Below are 10,068 nucleotides of genomic sequence, written 5' to 3'. Positions count from 1 at the left end.
TATATAAAATAAAGTTTTGAATTTGACTTTCATGAATATTGAATATCTGAAATTTAAGAAAACTGACATTTTTATAACGTATTTTCAAACATCAGATCTTTAGTGTTCTGAATTCATAATTCATCTAGTTTGCAAAAAATAGTTTCAAATGTTCAAGATTAAGAAATTCACAACATCAAATTCAGTATCCTAAAATCGTGGTATTCAGCTTCAGCAGAAAGTAGGTTAGGCGTTACTAACAGGAAAGAGTAGACAATCACCGAAAAGTCAAACTAAGAATCACTCGCCTCTGCTTGAGGGTGGGGGATTAGGAAATAGCTTAAAAATAGATAAAAAATTATCTACATATAGCCTTATATAAAATTTTTAAGTATAGGGAGGGCAGCTTTCAGTTTCAGTTCATATAAAGCAAACATTGTTGAAAATTCATCAAGTGGCTTTCCCTGTACACACCATTCACAACAATATAGACTTTTTAAAACACCTCTTATGTTGTTACTATTTGAAACAAACTTTTAAGCACTTAACAAATGAGGTTAACGAGAAATCTCTGAGCGAGTCATTCATGGTGAGTCATAAATGAGCCGATTTGAACGAATCTGAATTTACAATTCAGTGACAGAGATTTGGCGCCACCCTTATAGGACATTTAATTTCAATGTATTTTAGCCCAAAATAATGCAATTTTAAAAATATGGAAAAATCTGATCCTTCAAATAAATATAAATGTAAGGTTAAATATGACATTTTAGATGTGAATAGATGATATTTAAAAGAGACAGCATTTAAGAGTTTATAATAGGCTTTGGGCAAACGTATTATTACAATTTTTCTTAAAATACTATACTATATGCTATGCTGTACTATAGAATATTGTAACAAATAGCATCTTATACAGTTTGATGAAGAAGTGTGCGCATGCAAATATGTCATTTACTACAGTTGTAAAATGCTTGGACAATTTGAAAACGCACTTGGAAAGAGCTTGAAAAGCCCTTAAATGTGACTTTGGTAAAGGTGTAAGAGAACTCTGTCTGCTGAAATAACCCACCAGAGGTTACAGTATAGGTCAAAATCAGCTATTAATCCCACAAAACACCAAAAATGTAAATAAAATTAACCAATGAGATGTTATTGAATTTAATATTTGAATTTGGTTCACCGAAGCATGTATATATTACACAAACTAAAAATAGCTGAGCCCTGATAGTCAGTTTGCAAAAGAATTGTGTCCTCCTGAGCCACACCAGTAAACTCGCGCAGCTCTGTGATTGGCCAAAATGCTTAGTTAGATTTTTCGGTGATCGTCCAGTCTTCCCTGTTGATCAACCCTGACCTACTTTCTGCTGAATCTGAATTTCATATCTGAATTTTTGGCTTTCAATCCTAAAACATTGAATTTGATGTTCTGAATTTCTTCATCTTGAACATTTGAAAAAATATTTTCAAACTGGATAAGACTTCAGAATTCAGAACTCACACAAAAAACATTTGAAATTACGTCTACAAAAACTTCAGCCTTAAAAAATTCAGTTGTCTTAAATTTCAGGTATTCAATATTCATTAAAATTTTTCGATTTCCATGTAACGCTACATCTAATGTAGAGATCTGCGCGGGACTAAATTTTGAATCCCGCTCCCGCCCGCACCCGCCAGGTTTTAGCCGGAACCCGACCGCTCCCGCTTATATTAAGCACTTGATGTCCCGCTGCCCGACCCGCCCCGTTTTCTATCCGCCTCGCCCGATCCCGCTAAAGAGCGGGGGAGAACAAAACCGAAAATCACCCAGTTATACAGTCCAGACAGCCTATAACAGTATAAACTGACACACGCACAGCACCAAGCACACACACACAAACAAAGCTTTCTCTCTCATTCGCGCACGCGTGCCCTCTAACACACACTCATAAGCACCAAGCACAAACACAGGCAAAGCTCACGCGCACACACACACACACACACACACATATACATATATATCTCTCATTCGCGCGTGCGCATACATACACACACACTGCAACAAACAAGCTAAACACAGCATCGCGCTATTTCATTTACACACATACATACGCGTGCTCACTCGGGAGTCGGGAGCGATATTGCTAGACAGCCCGCTCCCGTCCCAAATTAAACCCATTACCGACCGCTCCCGTGATTTATTCGGAAATTTATACCCGCGCCGTAGAAATCTGGTCGGGTCCCGCGGCGCCTGCGGGACAGCCTCGGGAATGCAGACCTCTATTCTAATGCTCATTTAAATTCTTTTTTGTTGTTGTTGCTTGGTTTTCGTGGTGTTGTAGTTCTTTATTTCACTAGTCCAATTGTAATTTGCGGTATTATAACCACAAGTGAGGTCAGCTTGCAATAGCCAATCATCTTTCTGTTATTGGAGAATGTGACGTCATCGCTGTGTTTGCGGAGGTTCGCTGGGATTGCGCGCCACATGATTTCGGCTGGCGGAGTATGACGTTATTTTACTGACAAATGTCGTAAGCGCAGTATTACAAGAGCGAATCTCTTTGCTCATGCGCCGGTTTCCCTGTTCGTGGACAAAACTGCACGCAAGCTCTCAAAACACTGGCAGCTCACGTGCGAAGGATCTGCTCTCGCTCTGTCGGACGATGCGGACTCACAATTTTTGTGTCTTGTGTTTCCTCCATAACACTGCTGGGATGCACTCGCTCGTATTACATGAATGCGCTCTTGACTTGTAATACTGCGCTCACGACATTTGTCAGTGAAATAACGCCATAGTGGAGCTATATGGAATGACATTTTTGAGACTCGGGTGAACAGTTCATGCGGTGCCGCATTTGATTTAAGTTGAATATAAAACAGTTTGATGATATTTTGTCTGAAACGGGTACGTCTGTACCGACATCCATCCATGCGTGATCATAGGGAGAACCAGATGACCAATAATTCTTGGCTAGAAATTGCAATAGCAGTGGGATAGGAGGAAAGTTTTTGTAAAAGTTTGGAAAAGTCTGAGGGATAAGTTTGTTAAAACAAACAAACAAACAAACAAATTAAAAAAGCATAAATCAGCATTAAGATGTTTGTTTGTTTGTTTTTTCTGTATTTCAATGGTGCATCTAACCTGTCTTTAGTACTGTTCAATTTAAATAAATTTATTTTACCACTAATTTTGTGATTTTGCATTTTCTCTCGCGTGTTTTTGAAATTGCGATATAGGTCTTAAATTTAATTCTTAATGGTCTTAAAAAGATCTTAAAAAGTCTTAAATTTGGCTTTACGATATCTCCAGAAACCCTGATAAAAATTCAGATTTATTAAAATACTAATTAAATTAAAACTATTCAAATCAAAATTTTTTTGGCATCGTATTAGCTCCAATTGACCAATAGCCCATGTCTTAGGACTTGTGGGGGAACTGTAGTACCCCTTTTAAATATCACAGTGACAAATATATTAATCACATTTTTATTTATGCAGACAGATTCTGAGATAGTGAACCGTATAGCATTTTAATGCAGTGTCCAATTTGCAGTCTTACAGTAATGCAGGGACTTGGAAATAATCAGTGTAAGGCACTCTTGCTTAAAGTGATTGACACGTCTCTGGTTTGACCCTTTCACACAAATGGGAGCAGAGATTTGAATTGGTTGGCAGGGCTGCATTTGAGATTTTGGCTAGAGAGCAGAACACGAGTTCTGCAGGGAGGAAGAAATAGATTTTCAATTTATTGTTTGCCATCACAGCACCTCATTCCACAGCTCATCACACAGAAAAGATATTCAAAGCACAGCACCAGCCCTAGCACATAAGATAAGACATTAAAATCTGAATCATTCCGTAGTTTTAAGCTTGTTTTGGGTTATTACTTTGGTCCCACTTTATATTAAGTGGCCTTAACTAATATGTACTTACACAGAAATTAATAGTTTTTTACAATGTACTTATTATGTAAATACATGTATTTACTGTGTACCTAATCTTGATTAAATACATGTATGTAATTACATCTGTAATTAACTTTTGTAATTACATTTGTAAATACACTGTTTACCATCCCTTACACCTTAACCCAATACCCAAAATATTAAATACAAATTTAAAAAAGAGGGAAAATCAATAAAAGCAAAAATAAATAGATAAATAAATTAACAAATTAATTTATTAATTAAATTTAAAAAAAGACATTTAGCTGAAATTTTGTAGGCTGTAATTAATTTTTAGTTTAAATGCACCAAAACACATCTATATTTGTCTATATTTATATTATATTTGCCTCTATTCATGAAAAAAGGATAAAAATATTCATTTTCAAAATGTGGTGTACTTAATTATGCTCAGCACTGTATATTCTCAAGTATAAGAGATATTTGTCAAAGAACACTCATTAACATTTACAAATATGGTTTTATTCAATTTTATTCTTCAATTCTCAAGTTACTGTTAATTTAGCACCAGCTGGCAATTTCTTTATTTGCCAATCCCTCTTTAACTAGCAGTCTAAACATAAACGCCAGCTAAACATGTCTGACTTTGCAAGTCATTCCAAAGTGACTGAAACTGTAACTCCTTAGCAAGATATGCTGGTCATTTTATGTCTGATTTCTATAGTTTTTGGTTTTTACAGTGTCACTGAATGATTCAAGTCTCTTCAAAATCCCTATTCAAGACAAATGCATGAGAGAGGTCAGAATAATGAGGAGAATCTCATTAGACGGTCGGTATAAAACTGCAGTTGCAGTTCAGCACTGAAAAGGGTGGATCTTCACAGCATAGACACTGCGTTAGTTTAGTTTAAAGTACGTTCAAAACAGCAGGGGCTGACCAAAGTAATTGTACGTAAAAAAAACAAATAATAACAGTGAATAAAAATGACAATAACTGCTCTATGTAGCATGGAGGATTAAAATAGAATAGAAAAACAGCAGATTTTACATTTTAAAAGCAAAGGAAAACAAATGAGTTTATAGAAGAGATTTATAAACTGGTAGAGATGGGGCCATTCCATAATTGTAGACCCACCATTGAAAAGACTTGGTTCCATCTGCGATTAAGCTTCAAAGTATTTTCAATAAATTAAAATTACATGGTCTTAGACCTCTATAGGAGGGTTTTTGGTAGAAGATCTGATAGGTATTTAGAAGCCAGAGTGTGTAGACCCTTGAATACAATTTTTTCCCACCAAATTCTGGAGGCCAATGGGTTATAAATTCAAATAATAAGTTTGGAAAATAGATTTAGGTGGGCTTCGTGCCCTAATGTCTAAAGATTGGGGCATACGGATGAGCTCTTCTGAACGGAATGCAATATGCAACACTAAACAACTTTCTTTGTGCAAAGGATCATGAAGTGTATACATCAGTTGTAACTTGATTTCATATTTTAATTCTGAAGGGCCCTTTAAAGTAGCTAGTTTTGAGCACTTTGGTTTAAATTGACACTTAATTTTTGGGGGCCATGATTGTTGTCACTTCAATATATTCCCTTTGGAATGCAGCAACAGTGTCTCAAAGTTTAACCCTCTAGAGCACAGGTGTCAAAATCACTTTTTTTCGAGGGCCACAGCTCTGCACAGTTTTGCTACAAATCTAATTAAACACACCTAATCAAAAACTCCTTCAGTTTTGTTTGAAACCTACTCTTCACACTGCACTTTTCGCCCCATAGACTTCTATTCATTTGCATGCGAATGCAACAGACCGGAAACACAAGCTCATTTGACAAGTTTTGCAGTTCACTGCTTTGCAAAGTTCAAGCTTAGTGAACTCTGACCTGTGGAATCGCATCACATGACTGCATGAAACCAGTTATGAGAAAAGTTGCAGCTAAAATCTGCAGAACACCGGACCTCTAGCACTAAGTTTGAAAACCCTTGCCCTAGAACATGGGGTGCCAAATTCAGTTCTGGAAAGGACACAGCTCTGCACATCAACCCTACTTCAACACACTTACCTGTAGGTTTTAAACAAGCCTAAAGGAATCAATAAGTTTGATCAGGTGTGTTTAACTGAAGTTTATTATTAAACTAATTTCGAGAGGATCACATGCTTATGATTGCTTGCAGCCGGCCCTAAATTATTCAATTTATGATTCACCAATTAGACAATTCCTAAGCCACTATTAATACCCTAAGTTCCATAAAACAGCCATCTTCATTTTGCAGAATCCCCTCTTCCACTCCTACTCCTCCTCCTTTCCTAGAAGGGTGGCACGGTTGGCCAGTGGTTAGCACTTTTGCCTCACAGCAAGAATGTCACTGGTTCTAGTCCTTACCAAGCCAGTGGATGTTTCTGTGTGGAGTTTATATTTTCTCCCCGTGCTCAAGTGGGTTTGCCCCAGGTTCCCGGTTTCCTTCCATCATCAAAAAACATGCAACTTAAGTTAATTGACTAATCCAAGTCGGCACCATAGATAAATCTCTTAAGAGCAATCACTATCTGTTCATTAGCTACTACACCAGGGGAGTTCTCGAGATCTACCTGAGCTCAAACTCCCCTCTTGCCTTGCAAACAGGAGGGAGCCCCGTGCTCGAGGATCTTATGAGCTCAGGGTTCTCTTCCTGGGCAGCATGCCAAACAAGCTTTATAATCAATCATCAGCAAAGTGTGAGCTCTTGAATTAGGGTTGAAACTGTAGCCCTACTGTGTAGGGCTGCAGTCCTCCAGTAACCGAGTTTATCAGTCCATCAACTATAGTTTATCAGTCACTGAAGCCCTGCGGATTGCCAAAGCTGGTTTTGGTACCAAATTTCTTCTTCTGCTGTACTTGTCTGCTGACTTTGACACATAAGGGATAAAGTACATCCAGGTGGATGTTATTGCAGAATAAAAGACAGAATTTTCTTTTTTTTTGGGTGAACTATCCCTAGATATACATACATATACTGCATATGGAGGACTGTAGGTCACAAGGGTGACAAGAGATTTCCAACAGTTGTGTGGCAGCTGCAGCTGGATTCTATTTTTTTTCTACAATGCAGGCTGATGTAGTTTTTGGAGAATATGTTTATACAACTATTTAACTTGCCAAATAACACTCCATTAGTGGTGAAATTTAGAAAACAGTGTCTGTGAGCAGCGCAGAGCAGATTTATTCCAAATTTCAGATCATGCATTGAAAGGACATACAGGTTATTGTATGACAGATGGTGCATCTGAAGTCACACACTGTCTGAGTATAAGCACTATATATAGATTTGAACTGACCTCAATACCTTGAAACAAAAAAAGTATTATATATGAATTTTACATATGAATTTTTTTATATGAAACTTTCATCCTAAGTGACTTTCATCCTGTCTCAAAAAATATTTTCTCAAAGACCAATCAAAAATAGATTTGCTAAAAAAAAGTTCTCCAAAGTATATTCACTTTTGCACTTGGTACTTGGTTTGGGCTAATTTTAAATGAATCAATATGTAGCGTTGCATGGAAGCGATCACCCTGTGGTTCTGCTGAGGCTTTAGTGAATCCCAGGTTGCTTTGATAACAGCCTTCTTTTCCTCCGTATTATTTGGTCAGATGTTTCTTATTTGCCTCTTGACAATACATAAACTCTCTATGTGGTTTAGTTCGGGATAGTTGGCAGGCCAATCATATATGGTCAGTAAACCAGTGAGAAGTTGTTTTGACACTGTGGTGCAGGTGCTAAGTGCTCTAAAATCTTCTGGTTCTGATGCTTCATTGACTTTAGACTTGATAAACCTCAGTGGACCAACAACAGCTGCACCTCAAATCAACACAGACAGAGAAAACTTTACAATGGACTTCAAGCAACTTGGACTCTGTGCCTCTCCAGCCCTTTCATCAATGAGCTTCTGTGGTTTAGTATTCTTGTTTATTACCATGCAACCATTGACATCCACAATAGGACAAAGTTCGTAGACGATCTTTTTCTGGACGTGTCATCTCCCACTAAATTGATGCTGCATGTTTTGAATTAGTTATAAACAGGTAATCAAGCATAATCATGTTTTTTTTTTTTTTTTGAGATACATTTTTTAAGTTGTAAAGCTGTAAGTCAAATAGGCCCACACAGAATCTTTGCATGGAGAAATCCAGATTTTTAGCCCATCATTGAGTCCATTTATTTACTTGCAGAAAACTGTGTAAATTTATACTTATTTAGTTTTTAAATTAATTTCAGTAATAATTTTGACATGTTTGCAAATGCTCATATGATTCATTTACAATACAATTTGTTAAGTAATATTTTCTCTCTTGTAGATATCTTATATAAGAGACTAGCTTTATTTACCAAATAAGTGGATCTAATCGGGTCTGCATTGTAAACATTAAGTATAGGTTAAAAAGCTGTTATTTTTTTTATTTCACATATTAAGTTTTTAGTACGATACTCCTAAAATCATTCTGCATATATCCATAGATTTTGTACTAAATTCTCTGCAGAAATATCACAAAATATCAGCAGATTCTGCCTGGTCCTAGTTATAACCATCAAATCAGTATATACAATGCTGTTATTACAATCTCTTTCTCACAAATTGTCTGTGATGATTGTCTGTGATGATGGTACGTTATCCTGCCTGAAGTAGCAATTAAAAGATGGGTACACTGCGGTCATAAGGGATGGACATGGTCAGCAACAAGGTAGGCTGTTGTGTTGTCACAATGCTCAATTGGTTGTTTGCCCAAAGTGTGGCAAGAAAATATTCCCATACCATTACACTACTGCCACCACCACTAAACCGTTGATGCAAGGCAGGATGGATCCATCAAAATCAGTATTTACAATATTGTTTTTATTATTTCACTTAAGGGTGTAGGCAGCCATTGAAACCTTATTGGCTCGGGACAACCAGTCTCATTTACTTGTATTGATTTTTTGACCAAAAAAGCCAGTTTTTCTGACTGATGCTCCAAACTGGTATTTTCTTATTATGCTATTTCTTTATGTATAATAATAGTCACACTTGTTTGTGAAGCAAGTAGATTTTAAACCACACTGAACTGAGCTAAACTGAACTTCAACACAGAAAACTGAACTGACAGTGTTTCAATTTACTAAAATCTTTGATGTGAAGCTGCTTTGACACAAACTACATTGCAAAAGTGCTATAGGAATAAACATGAATTAAATTGAATTGAAGGTTTACTGCTTTTTTATACTGCCTAGTCATTCCCTCCACAGGAAAATGAATATTAAGTCCTAAAACAATCACAGAAAAGAGCTTACTTCTGTGTTGTAAGAAGAATAATGAGAAAATTATTTGGAGTTATATACATGGTGGAACATATGCAATATGATTGTTTGACAAGAAATTGTATGCAATTTCTTTCACTTTGCATTACTAAATGATGGTGAAACAATTTTATTTTTGTTCGGTTACTGTAATTTGCTTTTTAAATTGTCTGCTTGAACTTAGTAGAATAAAATAGAAGAAAAGAGAAAAATTCTCACTATTTACTCTGGTTCCAATCATGTTAAATACAAAAGAAGATATTTTGAAGAAAGCTGAAAACCTGTAATCTTTGACATCAATAATAGAAAAAAACAAATAACATGGATGTCAATAGTTACTGGTTTCCATTTTCTTTTGTGCTCAACAGAAGCATGCAACTCAGGTTTAGGGTGAGTAAATGATGATACAGTTGTAAGTTTTTAGGAAACTGTCTAAGTACAATTAAAAGTATATTTTTGGGTAACAATTTCACTCAATGTGTGTAAACATTTACTTATGTATGAATAAATTTGGTGACGCAGTGGCGCAGTAGGTCACTGGGTTGCTGGTTTGAACCTCCGCTCAGTTGGCGGTTCTGTGTGGAGTTTGCATGTTCTCCCTACGTTTACATAGGTTTCCTCCGGGTGCTCTGGTTTCCCCCACAGTCCAAAGACGTGGTACAGGTGAATTGGGTAGGCTAAATTGTCTGCAGTGTGGATGTTTCCCAGAAATGGAATGTGGCTAGAAGGGCATCCACTGTGTCATTCCGCTGTGGCAACCCCGGATTAATAAAGGGACTAAGTCGACAAAAAAATAATACATTTATTTTCACACCAGATAAAATATGGTTTAAAAAATTTATTTATCTGGTGTAATAATAAATGTATTCATAAATAAATAAAATATATTTT

The 10,068-nt window shown here is 36.4% G+C and overlaps 1 long non-coding RNA gene across 1 annotated transcript; it reads left to right on the top strand.

Moving 5' to 3' along the window:
• The first annotated feature begins 6,565 nt into the window (after positions 1 to 6,565).
• Positions 6,566 to 9,389, top strand: LOC147837020 (uncharacterized). Its single transcript, XR_015478275.1, has 2 exons — positions 6,566 to 7,577; positions 7,669 to 9,389. It is a non-coding gene; the product is annotated as an uncharacterized LOC147837020 (long non-coding RNA).
• Positions 9,390 to 10,068: the final 679 nt, after the last annotated feature.

This window comes from Danio rerio, chromosome 2 (genome assembly GCF_052040795.2).
Source record: "Danio rerio strain M-AB ecotype USA chromosome 2, GRCz13ab, whole genome shotgun sequence".
Classification (NCBI taxonomy): Eukaryota; Metazoa; Chordata; class Actinopteri; order Cypriniformes; family Danionidae; genus Danio; species Danio rerio.
This window is presented reverse-complemented; position numbering and strand designations above follow the sequence as displayed.